This window comes from Hyla sarda, chromosome 1 (assembly GCF_029499605.1).
Source record: "Hyla sarda isolate aHylSar1 chromosome 1, aHylSar1.hap1, whole genome shotgun sequence".
NCBI lineage: Eukaryota > Metazoa > Chordata > Amphibia > Anura > Hylidae > Hyla > Hyla sarda.
Window position 1 is genome coordinate 264,049,953 of NC_079189.1, and position 12,955 is coordinate 264,062,907.

The window sequence follows — 12,955 nt, forward strand, 5'->3', positions numbered from 1 at the left end:
TCACACTACGATTTGTAACTACGGTTCCCGTGTACGGCTAGGAGGAGGGGGCGGGGCTTAATCGCGGCGACCGCATTAAGCCGTATAGGGGAACCGTATTTAATGCATGTCTATGAGCCGACCGGAGTGAACCGCAGCCTCCGGTCGGCTGCTTTTTCGGCCGTATGCGGTTTCCTGACCGCAGGCAAAAACGTGGTCGACCGTGTTTTTGCCTACGGTCGGGAAACCGCATATGGCCGAAAAAGCAGCCGACCGGAGGCTGCGGTTCATTCCGGTCGGCTCATAGACATGCATTAAATATTATTCCCCTATACGGCTGAGTGCGGGCGCCGCGATTAAGCCCCCCCCCCCTCCTCCCAGCCGTATACAGGAACCGTAGATACAAATCGTAGTGTGAACCCAGCCTAAGCGTGCATTCACACCACGTTTTTGTAATATACTTCCCATACATGTTTTCAATTTGAAAACCGTATTCTTTGACTCTCCATTGAAAACCATATGCCAAACAATGCATCCGATTGCATCGGTTTTGAGTCTTGTACAGTTTTGTCTGTTTTGTTTTCCCCGTACCCGAAACCGTAGCCTACCACTGTCAGGCTGCATTCACATCTAGTTTTTTTACATACGGGTGACGGATCCGGATGGGGGAGGGGAAAACCTGCCACTCCCGTACTCCAGCCTGTAAATCCATTTACTTTAATGAGCCGACTGGAGTCAAACAGTGACTCCGGTCGGCTCAGTTTTGACCCGTATCTGGTTTTGTGACCGGACCTAAAACCGTAGTACACTACGGTTTTAGGTCCGGTTGGGAAACTGCATACGGGTCAAAAATTAGCCCAGATTTACAGGCGGATCCAGCTGGGGTACGGGAGCGCCTGGTTTTCCCCTCCCCAAGCCGGATCCGGCACCCGTATGTAAAAAAACGAGATGTGAATGCAGCCTAATTCTGTAATGGAGAGAGAGGGGAAGAATATTAATGAGCTGGGCGGTGCTGCGGCCAGCGGCACTGACGCCAGAGTGCCACTTAGCACCTCATTAGCATATATACCGAAAATAGAAGATTACTGCCAAACGGCACAGCGGATCTGGGCACGGTAAGCATCAAACTGATCAGCGTCCCCCGCACTACCAGCCAGTACCACTGGTTAGTGCGGGGGGGGAGAAAGCTGGCAGTTTTCCTTTAAAGGAAATCTGTCATCAGTGTCACCTGCACTAACCTGTCGGTATCGTCAGTGCAGGTGACACTGGTGACAACGGTACTTGCCTTGTCCCGTTCCTTGGCAAGGGGTCTCCTGTAATCTTCTCTGTAAAGCTACAGCTCTGGCCTGGCTTGGGGCCCGGTTGGAGCTTAGTGACGTCACTGCTGCTGTTTTCTAGCAGCTGGACTCAGCAGGGAGCAGCAGCGGTGACGTCACTAGGCTCTGCCCGTGCCCCATGCCAGGCCAGAGCTGTAGCTTAACGGAGGAGATTACAGGAGATCCCCTGCCACGGAACGGGACAAGGTAAGTACCGTTGTCATCAGTGTCACCTGCACTATCTGTCGGTACTGACAGGTTAGAGTAGGTGACACTGGTGACAGATTTCCTTTAGGGTACGTTCACATGTACACAGATTTTATGCACAGGATGTTCTGTTGCAGATTTCAATGTAAACTAAATGACTGAGAACAGCTTCTAATCGGCATTTACAAATCTTGCGCATCAAATCTGCGCAGAATCCTGTATGTGTGAACGTACCCTTAAAGAGTACCAGTCACCAAACTAAACTTATACAGTATATTGTTCCTTAAGTAATTATAAGACGCTTTGCTTTTTTGTTTGTTTTTTTGTTTTTTTATGTTTTGAAAGGGGTACTCTGGTGGAAAACAATTTTTTTAAGATCAACTGGTCCCAAAAAGTTACAGATTTATAAATATTTCTATTTAAAAATCTTAATCGTTCCAGTACTTATCAGCAGCTGTATACTGCAGAGTAAGTTGAGTTATTCTTTTCTATCTGACCACAGTGCTCTTTGCTGACACTATCTGTGTCAGGAACTGTCCAGAGTAGGAGCAAATCTCTATAGTTCCTGACATGGACAGAAGTGTCGGCAGAGAGCACTGTGGTCAGGCAGAAAAAAATATTGAAAAAGAAAAGACCTTTCTGTGGAGCATACAGCAGCTAGTACTGGAAGGAATACGTTTTTAGAAGTAATTTACTAATCGGTTTAACTTTCTGGCACCAGTTGATTAAAAAAATAAATAAATAGTATGCCACCGAAGTACCCCTTTAACCCCTTAAAGACGGCGGGCGTATGCATACGCCCCCGTTTTAAAGTCCTTAAGGACTGAGGGTATATGGATACGCCCATGGGAATTGCGGTCCCTGCCGCTTGCCGGGCAGGGACTGGACCGGGGTACTGCTGATATCTATCAGCAGGCACCCCGTGCAAACCCCCCTATGTCGGCGATAATTCAGACCGATTTGCGGCTTTTCCGGGTCAATCGGGTCTCTGGCGACCCGGGAGAGAAAGGGTGAATGGGGCTGTCCATTCACCCTTACCCAGCAGGAGTGAGGTGGCACGGGTGCCGCCTCACAATCACGTGATTGATCGGTCGGAACGACCGATCAATCGTGACCCTGCTGGTCGGCGATCGGGACAGCGGAGATTGGCGCCGGCGGGGGTCTCCTACCTTGCGATGGTCCCCTCGGAATTGGTGGCGGCGACAGGAGCAGCAGGATCGGCGGCAGAAGCGGTTGCGGTCCCAGCGGAAGGATACAGCAGGAAGTGAGGCGCGTTCACTTCCTGCCGTTGCTTAGCAACAAATCGCAGCATGCACAGCCAAAGGGCATATTGTAAGTTGTAGTTTTGCAACAGCTGGAGTTCTAAATACAATTCCCAGCATGCCCTTTGGTAGTCTGTGCATGCTGGGGGTTGTAGTTTTGCAACAGCTGGAGGCACTTTTTCTATGAAAAAGTGTGCAGCCAGCTGTTGAAAAACTAAAACTCCCAGCATGCAGAGACTACCAAAGGGCATGCTTGGAGTTGTAGCAGTGTGCCTCCAACTGTTGCAAAACTACAACTCCCAGCATGCCCTTAGACTGTCAATGCATGCTGATTGTTGCAGTTTTGCAACAGCTGGAGACACATTGGTTGGGAAACTGAGTTTGTTAGCTAACTCAGTGTTTTGCAACCAATGTGCCTCCAGCTGTTGCAAAAATACAACTCCAAGCATTCACTGAGAGACTGTACATGCTGGGAGCTATAGTTTTGCAACAGCGGAAGGCACACTGGTTGGGAAACACTGAGTTAAGTAACAAACTCTGTGCAACCAATGAGCCTCCATCTGTTGCATAACTACAACTCCCAGCATGTATGGTCTGTTAGTGCATGCTGGGAGTTGTAGTTTTGCAACAGCTGGAGGTATGCATTCACATAGGCGGGTTTACAGTGAGTTCTGCTGGAAGTTTGAGATGTGGCAAATTTTCTGCCGCAGCTCAAACTCCCAGCGAGAAACTCAGTGTAGTGTTTTTAGGATACATTCAAACGGGCGGAGGTTTACAATAACACATAATAAAGGGTAAAACACTACATATACACACACCCCTAGTCTCCCCCCTCACCCCCACTCCAATAAAAAAAAAAAGTATTGTATGGCAGTGTTTCCAAAACGAAGCCTCCAACTGTTGAGAAACAACAACTCCCAGTAATGCTGGATAGCCACTGACTGTCAAGGCCGGGAGTTTTGCAACAGCTGGAGACACCCTGTTGGGGAAACACTGCCGTAGGGTATTTTTGTGGCGGACACAAATATCCTATTTAGTCCTCAAATGCGCATGGCGCTCTCACTTTCGAGCCCTGTCTTATTTCAAGGAAAGAGTCTAGGGCCACATATGGGGTATCTCCGTACTCGGGAGAAATTACACTACAAATTTTGGGGGGCTTTTTCTCCTTTTACCCCTTATGAAAAGGTAAAGTTGGGGTCTACACCAGCATGTTTAGTGTAAAAACATTTTTTTTTTTACACTAACATGCTTGTGTTCCCCCATACTTTTAATTTTCACAAGCGGTAAAAGGAAAAAAAAACCCCCAACATTTGTAATACAGTACAGAGTAGGAGGAGTAAAAATGGGGGGTATTTTGAGAGCGCTACTGTCAGATGGCGATGGTTGAAGTCAAGAAACGGTATGAGCCAGCAGGAACTCCGGCTAGGACTACACAAATTTATGATTGTGGACCTGAGGAAGGCGCCAGCGAGTGCCGAAACGCGTTGTCCTGTTTTTACTTTCTTGACTTCTTTTTTTCAATAAAACTTAGACCTGCATAAGTGCTGGCTCATACCGTTTCTTGACTTCAACCATTGCCATCTGACAGTAGCGCTCTCAAAATACCCCCCATTTTTACTACTCCTACTTTGCATTCTTGTCCGTCCCCCTCGGGAAGACGGAATAATAAGGGGTGAGAGCAGAAGACTGTCGCCATTCCTTCTCACCACCATTGTGTACTATCGACTCAAGGTCAGTACGCCACCATAGGTGTTGGCGGGTATTTTCATTTTCACTTTTACATAAAATACCACACAGGGAGCGCCCCATTGTTTTTGCTCCTCCTTTCCCTCCTGAGTACAGAACTACCCCATATATGGGCGTTAAGTGCTCTGCAAGCGCACAACATGGCTCAGAAGTGAGAGCGTGCCATGTACATCTGAGGTCTAAATTGGTGATTTGCACAGGGGTGGCTGATTTTACAGCGGTTCTAACTTAAACGCAAAACAATAAATACCCATATGTGACCCCATTTTGGAAACTACACCCCTCACGGAATGTAACAAGGGGTATAGTGAGCCCTAACACCCCACAGGTGTTTGACTAATTTCCGTTAAAATTGGATGTGAAAATGAGAAAAAAAAATTTTTTACTAAAATGCTGGTGGTGGCATATATTTTTCATTTTCACAAGGGAGAATAGGAAAAAAGCCCCCCAAAAGGTGTAGCCCCATTTCTTCTGTTTAAGAACATACCCCATATGTGGATGTAAAGTACTCTGCGGGCGAACTACAATGCTCAGAAGAGAAGGAGCGCCATTGGGCTTCTGGATAGAGAATGTGTCCATGTGTGTTTACAAAGCCCCCATAGTACCAGAACAGTGGACCCCCCCCCCCACATGTGGCCCCATTTTGGAAACTACACCCCTCACGTATTGTAATAAGGGGTACAGTGAGCATTTACACCTCACAGATGTAATTAAATTTTTTATTTGCACAGCCTACTGTTCCAAAGATCTGTCAAACGCCATTGGGGTGTAAATACTCACTGCACCCCTTATTAAATTCTGTGAGGGGTCTAGTTTCCAAAATAGGATCACATGTGGGGGGGGGGGGTCCACTGTTCTGGCACCACGGGGGGCTTTGTAAACGCACATGGCCGCTGACTTCCATTCCAAAAAAATTATCTCGCCATAAGCTTAATGGTGCTTCTTCTCTTCTGAGCATTGTAGTTTTCCCACAGAACACTTTACATCCATATATGGGGTATTTCTATACTCAGAAGGAATGGGGTTACAAATTTTGGGAGGCTTTCTCCAATTATCCCTTATGAAAATAAAAAATTTGTTGTAAAACCAGCATTTTAGTGAAAAAAAAAAATAAAAATGTATTTACACATCCAACTTTAACGAAAAGTCGTCAAACATCTGTGGTGTGTTAAGGCTCACTGGACCCCTTGAGGGGTGTAGTTTCCAAAATAGTATGCCGTGGGGGGGTTTTCTGCTGTTCTGGCACCATAGGGGTTTCCTAAATGTGACATGCCCCCCAAAAACCATTTCAGCAAAATTCACTCTCCAAAATCCCACTGTCGCTCCTTCCCTTCTGAGCCCTCTACTGCGCCCGCCGAACACTTGACATACACATATGAGGTATTTCCTTACTCGAGAGAAATTGGGTTACAATTTTTAGGGGGCTTTTTCTCCTATAACCACAGGGATGTGGAAATCCTATAGCCCGACGCCCGGGACAAGTAGTTTTGGGTGCCGGGCAGGTGAATTGTTTATAGATTTAGCCCTGTATCGGGCTAGCAGGGACAGACAGACTTCCCCCTTATTTTTCTTTAATGTCGGTGTGAGGCGCAGGAGCCGATGGAAGTCTGTACCTCACACCAGCTCAGAGTGTATGGAGGGGGCGGCGGCCTCCAGCTGACTGCAGAGCCCCCTTATCTCCCTTCCCGGAGGATGGAGGACGCAGCTCAGAAGACACAGCAGGGGGAGAGAGAGGATGTTGACAGCTCCGTGCACATCTCCATCCCCCGCACTCAGCTCTACCCCTCCCCCTGCTCTGTCTAGACAGGACCTAATCCACCACGGGGAGGTTGATTGTTTGCACGGGGAAAACACAGAGCAGGGGGGGGGAGAGGATGGAAATCTCACCTCACACCGGCCGGGAGTACAGCTCTGATGTCCACTCATGGCGGCTCAGGTGAGGAGACCGAGAATACAGGCGGCAGCGGCAGGAAGGGTGGTTGTATATGTAGGGTGTGAGTGTATGTGTGATGTGTGTATGTAATGTATGATGGGGGGCAGCGGCAGGTGTATGTATGATGTGTGCATATGTATGGTGTATATCAGTGTTTCCCAACCAGGGTGCCTCCAGCTGTTGCAAAACTACAACTCCCAGCATGCCCTGGGCATGCTGGGAGTTGTAGTTTTGCAACAGCTGGAGGCACCCTGGTTGGGAAACACTGGTGGATATGTATGGTGTGAGTGTATGTGTGTATGTCTGTGTGATGTGTATGTAATGTATGATGTGTGTATGATGTCTGTATGTGATGTGTATGATGTCTATGTGTGATGTGTATGTAATGTATGATGTGTGTATGATGTCTATGTGTGATGTGTATGTATGTGATGTATGATGTGGGGTGGGCAGCGGCAGGTGTATGTATGATGTGTGCAAATGTATGGTGTATATGTAGGGTGTGAGTGTATGTGTGTATGTAATGTATGATGTGGGGGGCAGTGGCGGGGGTGTGGGTGTGTATGTATGATATGGGGGCAGTGGCTGGTGCATGTATATGTGTATGCATGAATGTTTTGTATAGGAGCGGACTGTCACGTCAGGCATTTGGGCAGTTGTGCCATCTAATTTTATTTATTTTTAGTGGCACCCGCACTAAATTGCACCCCCAGAATCCTGCCCCCTTCATACTCCCCCGCCAACCAAGAGCCCCACGGATGCACACAAACACGCCCGAACCAAAACTACAACTCCCAGCATGTTGGACCATAACCTAAACTGTAGAACTATAAAGTGCAACATGCTGGGAGTTGTAGTTTTGTTTCGGGTCAGCTGCAGAGCTATAGGCTGTATCAGGGCATGCTGGGTGTTGTAGTTACTAACTGTAATTCCCAGTATTCCTTGACATAGACTATGGCTCTGCAGCTGACACAAACCAAAACTACAACTCCCAGCATGTTACACAATAACCTTAACTGTACTACTATACAGTGCAACATGCTGCAACACCCACACAACCATAGGCTGTATCAGGGCATGCTGGGAGTTGTAGTTATCTAGTAACTAAATGCAACTTCCAGCATTTTCTGACACAAAATGCAGCACATAAACTGGAGAAGCAGAACACCCCCCCCCCCCAGTAACAGTCCCTATTGAGACAGAAAAATAGTGATTAAAATATTATAAAAAGTGTGTATATATGTGAATAAGCCCCTTTCCTAATAAAAGTTTCCAATTTTCTTTAAATAAAAATAATGTACAAAAATAAACATAAGTGGTATCGCTGCATGTGGAAATGTCCAGACTATTAAAATATAATGTTAATTAAACCGTATGATGAACGGTGTAAATGTAAGAAATAGTCCAGAATTGCTCATTTTTGGTCACTTCATATTAGAAATGTTTTATAAGGTGATCAAAAAGTTACATCTAGACTTTTCTGGGCTTCCCTCAGGTGTAAGAGGATCTACAGCTCTCCCGCCTCTAATATCCTGGCATACTGCGATCGCCTGTTAAACCATTAGATCACAGCTGTCAGCAGTGTCTAAAGGATCTTAGATCCATCCCTGGTGGTCTAGTGGGGGGGGGGGGGGGGGGGGGGGGGGGATCAGACTATTTTGGTTGAAATTATTTTATCTACCAGGACAAGTGGATTTTCTTGAGGGACAAGTAGATTGTGTTCCGCTTTAGTCCCTTGGACAAGTAGTTTTTTTTTTTTAATTTCCACACCCCTGAACCACTAATAAAATTCAAAAACTGGGTCTACAAGAATATGCAAGTGTAAAAAAATGATTTTGAAGTTTCTCCTTCACATTGCTGCTATTCCTGTGAAACACCTAAAGGGATAACACACTTACTGAATGTCATTTTGGATACTTTGAGGGGTGCAGTTTTTATAATTGGGTCATTTATGGGGTATTTCTAATATGAAGGCCATTCAAATCCACTTCAAAACTGAACTGTTCCCTGAAAAATTCAGATATTTAAAATTTCGTGAAAAATTGTAAAATTGCTGGTGAACTTTGAAGCCCTCTGACGTCTTCCAAAGGTAAAAACACGTCAACTTTATGATGCAAACATAAAGTAGACCTATTGAGGGACATTTATCAATGTTTGCTTATGTATTCTTTTTTTTAGTAATTTTTTCCTTACTTTTTTTTTTTGCTTATGTGTGACTTATTTATCAACTGGTTTCAGCCTGATCATTTTCTTTCACGTAAGCAATTTTTCCTTTTTTACTTTGGTAGTAGCTGTTTCTGCTCCATGTTTGAGCTGGAGTAAATTTAGTAAATTTTTAACCCTGTTTCGACTTTTTTAGCGCAGTTGCTACTGTCGCAGTTAATAAATACCTGACTACCCGTAGTCCATTTTAAAATTATTACTACGTAGTTAATTTTTGGAAAACTTGCTTTTCTCGCTTTCCAGTCAAAATGTTGCACGAAAAATCGCGTAGTCGCAGCTGCGACAATTTTGCGACAATTATAGTAAAGAAAACCTGACTAAACCCGTTGATAAATGTCCATAATTGTGTATGTCGATCAATGTATAATTTATTTGGAATATCCATTTTCCTTATAAGCCGAGAGCTTCAAAGTAAAAAAAATGCAAAATTTTCAATTTTTTCATAAAATTTTTTGCATTTTTCACCAAGAAATGAAACAAGTATCGATAAAATTTTTACCACTAACATAAAGTAGAATATGTCAAGAAAAAACAATCTCTGAATCAGAATGAAAGGTAAAAGCATCCCAGTGTTATTAATGGAGTACTCCGGCGCTCCAGCCTATCACCGGCCGCGGATATATCACGCCTCGGCCGTTGATAGGCTGAAGCTCCGTGTGACGTGTCGGGCTAACAGGAAGTAAGAAGAATACAGCCCGGGGACCGAACACCTGTAGCGGACTGTACCGGAGCTCTGGGGGCTCGTTGGCAGGTAACAGAAAGTGTGTTTAATTTTTCAATATCATATTCTCTGAACCAAAAAATATATACCGTATTTATCGGGGTATACCACGCACCGGCCTATAACACGCACCCTCATTTTACCAAGGATATTTGGGTAAAAAAAGTTTTTTACCCAAATTTCCATGGTAAAATGAGGGTGCGTGTGTGCGCGTGTATACCCCGATACACCCCCAGGAAAGGCAGGGGGAGAGAGGCCGTCGCTGCCCGCTTCTCTCCCCCTGCCTTTCCTGGGGTCTAGAGCCCTGCTGCCGGCCCTTCTCTCCCCCTGACTATCGGCGCCGCTGCCCGTTCTGTCCCCCTGGCTATCGGTGCCGGCGCCGATAGCCAGGGGGAGAGAAGCGGCGCAGACAGCCAGGGGGGAGAGAAGGGGCAGCGGCACCCATTGGCCGCGCCGCTGCCCTGTTGCCTCCCCCCATCCACGGTGGCATAATTACCTGGGTCGGGTCCGCGCTGCTGCAGGCCTCCGGCGCGCGTCCCCTGCGTCGTTGCTATGCACGGCGCGGCGCACTGACGTCATGCGCCGCGCCGTGCAGCGCATAGCAACGACGCCGGGGACGCACGCCGGAGGCCTGCAGCAGCGCGGACCCGACCCAGGTAATTATGCCACCGGGGATGGGGGGAGGCAACGGGGCAGCGGCGCCGGCAATCGGTGCCGCTGCCCCTTCTCTCCCCCTGGCTGTCGGCGCCGCTTCTCTCCCCCTGGCTTGGCGCCGGCAATGTGGCGCCGGTATCGATAGTCAGGGGGACAGAACGGGCAGCGGTGCCGATAGCCAGGGGGAGAGAAGGGCCGGCAGCAGCGCTCTAGACCCCAGGAAAGGCAGGGGGAGAGAAGCGGGCAGCGACTGCCTCTCTCCCCCTGCCTTTCCTGGGGGTGTATCGGCGTATAACACGCACATAGACTTTAGGCTAAAAATTTTAGCCTAAAAAGTGCGTGTTATACGCCGATAAATACGGTATATATTTGGGGAAGTGAAATTGAAATAGTAAAAGATAATTTAGCAGATTTGGTGGTTTTCTTTTCTGCGCCATTTACCTTGTGGTTGAGGTAACATGTTAGTTTTATACTTTAGTCGCCTGATTACAGCGATACCAGATTTGTATAGTTTACGTCATGTTTTACTAATTCTGAACGTTTTCTGAACGCAATGAATTTTTTAAATTGCCATTTTTTAACCCCTGTAGCTTTATTTTTTTTTCCGCATACCAGGCTGTATGAGGGCTCATGTTTTGCGCCATAATCTGTTTTTTGTATCGGTACCATTTTGGCATTGATCTGACTTTTTAATCGCTTTTTAACTTTTTTTTTTATGGGATATTATAAAAATTGCAAATCTGTGGTTTGGTATTTTTTTTACATTTACCGTACGGGATACATAATGTTATATTTTAATAGGTTGTACAATTACGCACGAAGCGATACCAAATATGTTTATTTTTATTATGTTTGCATGTTTTTATATAGGAAAAGGGGGTGATTTGAACTTTTAACATGGAAGGGGTTAATGCAGCGGTCTTCAAACTGTGGCCCTCCAGATGTTGCAAAACTACAACTCCCAGCATGCCCGGATTCCTGGCATGCTGGGAATTGTAGTTTTGTAACATCTGGAGGGGCACAGTTTGAAGACCACTAGGTTAATGTGTCTTTCAAACTTTTATTTAAACTTTTTTTTTTTTTTTTTTTTTTTTTACACTTTATTAGACTTATGAGGAATCATTAGATTCCTCAGACAGATGAATAGATTCTATTGCACTCTATTAATCTGTGTGCTCTGTGATCCATTGATAGAGCCTGGTCCAGCCAGGATCTATCAATGACAGAGCCGGGACAAGAGGAAGCAGAGGTAAGCCCTCTGGCTACCTCTATAGTGGATCGCCCCCCTGCGATCGCGCTGCGGGGGGGGGGGGGTGGGGGGGGGCAATCCACCCCACTAGCCCACCAGGGAGCATTCACATCTCCCTTTAGACGCCGCTGTCGGCTTTGACAGCGGCGATCTAAAGGGTTAATAGCCAGCCGCGGCAATCGCCGCATGCTGGCTATTAGCGGCGGCCCCCTGAGAACAGCCGGGGGCTGCAGTGTATGGAGCGGGCAGGAATCCCGAGCCCGCTCCATACATACTGCAGAGCGCCGCAAGCATCTCCCCGTGCAGACGCGCCTCCCCCCTCAGCTCTCCGAAGCTACAGCTGGGGGGAGTGAAGGCAGAGGACCCAGGTCTGCACGGGGAGCAAGAAGCCACGCCCCCTCATCTCCCCCCGCACGTCTGCAGAGCAGGGGAGAGAAGACCAATACACAGCTTCTCATCTCCCCTGCTCTGCTTCCGAGGATATAGGTTATTATTGTCGGAGGCGGCAGAGTATGGAGCAGGCAGGAGTCGGCAGCCCGCTCCATACAGACTGCAGATCGCCACCGCACTTGTCAGGTCCGGCCCTGCTTGCCCGAAGCCAGGCTAAGGGCTGGACAAATTCACCTGCCCGGCGCCCAAAACTGCTAGTCCCGGGCGTCAGGCGATAAGAATTCCACATCCCTGGTGTGTGTATGTATATGTGTGTGTATATAAAATTATAATATATACGGTGTGTGTGTGTGTGTGTGTGTTTGTATGTTCCAGCATCACGTTCAAATGGCTAAAGATTTTAACATGAAACTTGGCTCACATGTTACTTATATGTCAACAACAAACATAGAATAGGTAATTTAACCCTTACTCATCCCCATTTGCTAGGGTTGGGGTTTTTGTTTAAAGTCCCATACAAGTCTATGGGAAATATGTTATTGCATAACTTCCAAACAACTGGAGATATTTCGGATATTTAGGAGGATGGGATATGACAACAATATATGAGGACGGGATATGAAGTCAAAAGCTTCCTCTGTTGATTTTCTTCCTCAACAAGGAATAGGAAGGAAAAACCAGGCAATGCCGTGTTCTCAGCTAGTAGTACATAAATAACGGATTGAGGACCAAATTGGGTATGCACAATCCCAAATTTGGTATGCACAATTTGTACATGCGTTATATCATAAGCAACTCTTCTTTACAGATTCCCAATGCCTTTCAGCCAGTTTTAACTGGCGTCTTCAGGGGAAATACAAAATGGTTACTCTGATTAATGTAATAGCTCAGCATATATTTTTATCCATATTACAGCTTGAGAGTTCATGAATGTTTAGTGGTTCAGAGCCGCTCATCAAATGCACACCATCAAGATGTATATCATTTTGCTAAACAAATAAATATGATAATGAATGGTCACATAGAGGTGCATCCAGGGTTCAGAAACCCCATTTGATCACCCTTTTAGAACAGCAGCAATGGTCTCTGCTACCTGTAATGTAAACAAGAAAGCAGTGCTATAAATCCAGGCTCATATTGTGACCCTGAACATCGCTAGTAACACTCACGGCCATCAGAGATACACGAGATACCTGTAAAAAAAAAAAAGCCCTATCACTGCTTGTGTTTTCGAGTACCTGTCAAAAAAAAAAGACCACGCACACTGTGCCGTTA

General features: G+C 46.4%; 1 protein-coding gene across 7 annotated transcripts in view; it reads left to right on the forward strand.

Moving 5' to 3' along the window:
• The window catches only part of LOC130368202 (uncharacterized), a 161,563-nt gene that overhangs the window by 57,419 nt on the left and 91,189 nt on the right, over positions 1 to 12,955 (forward strand). The window lies entirely within an intron of this gene.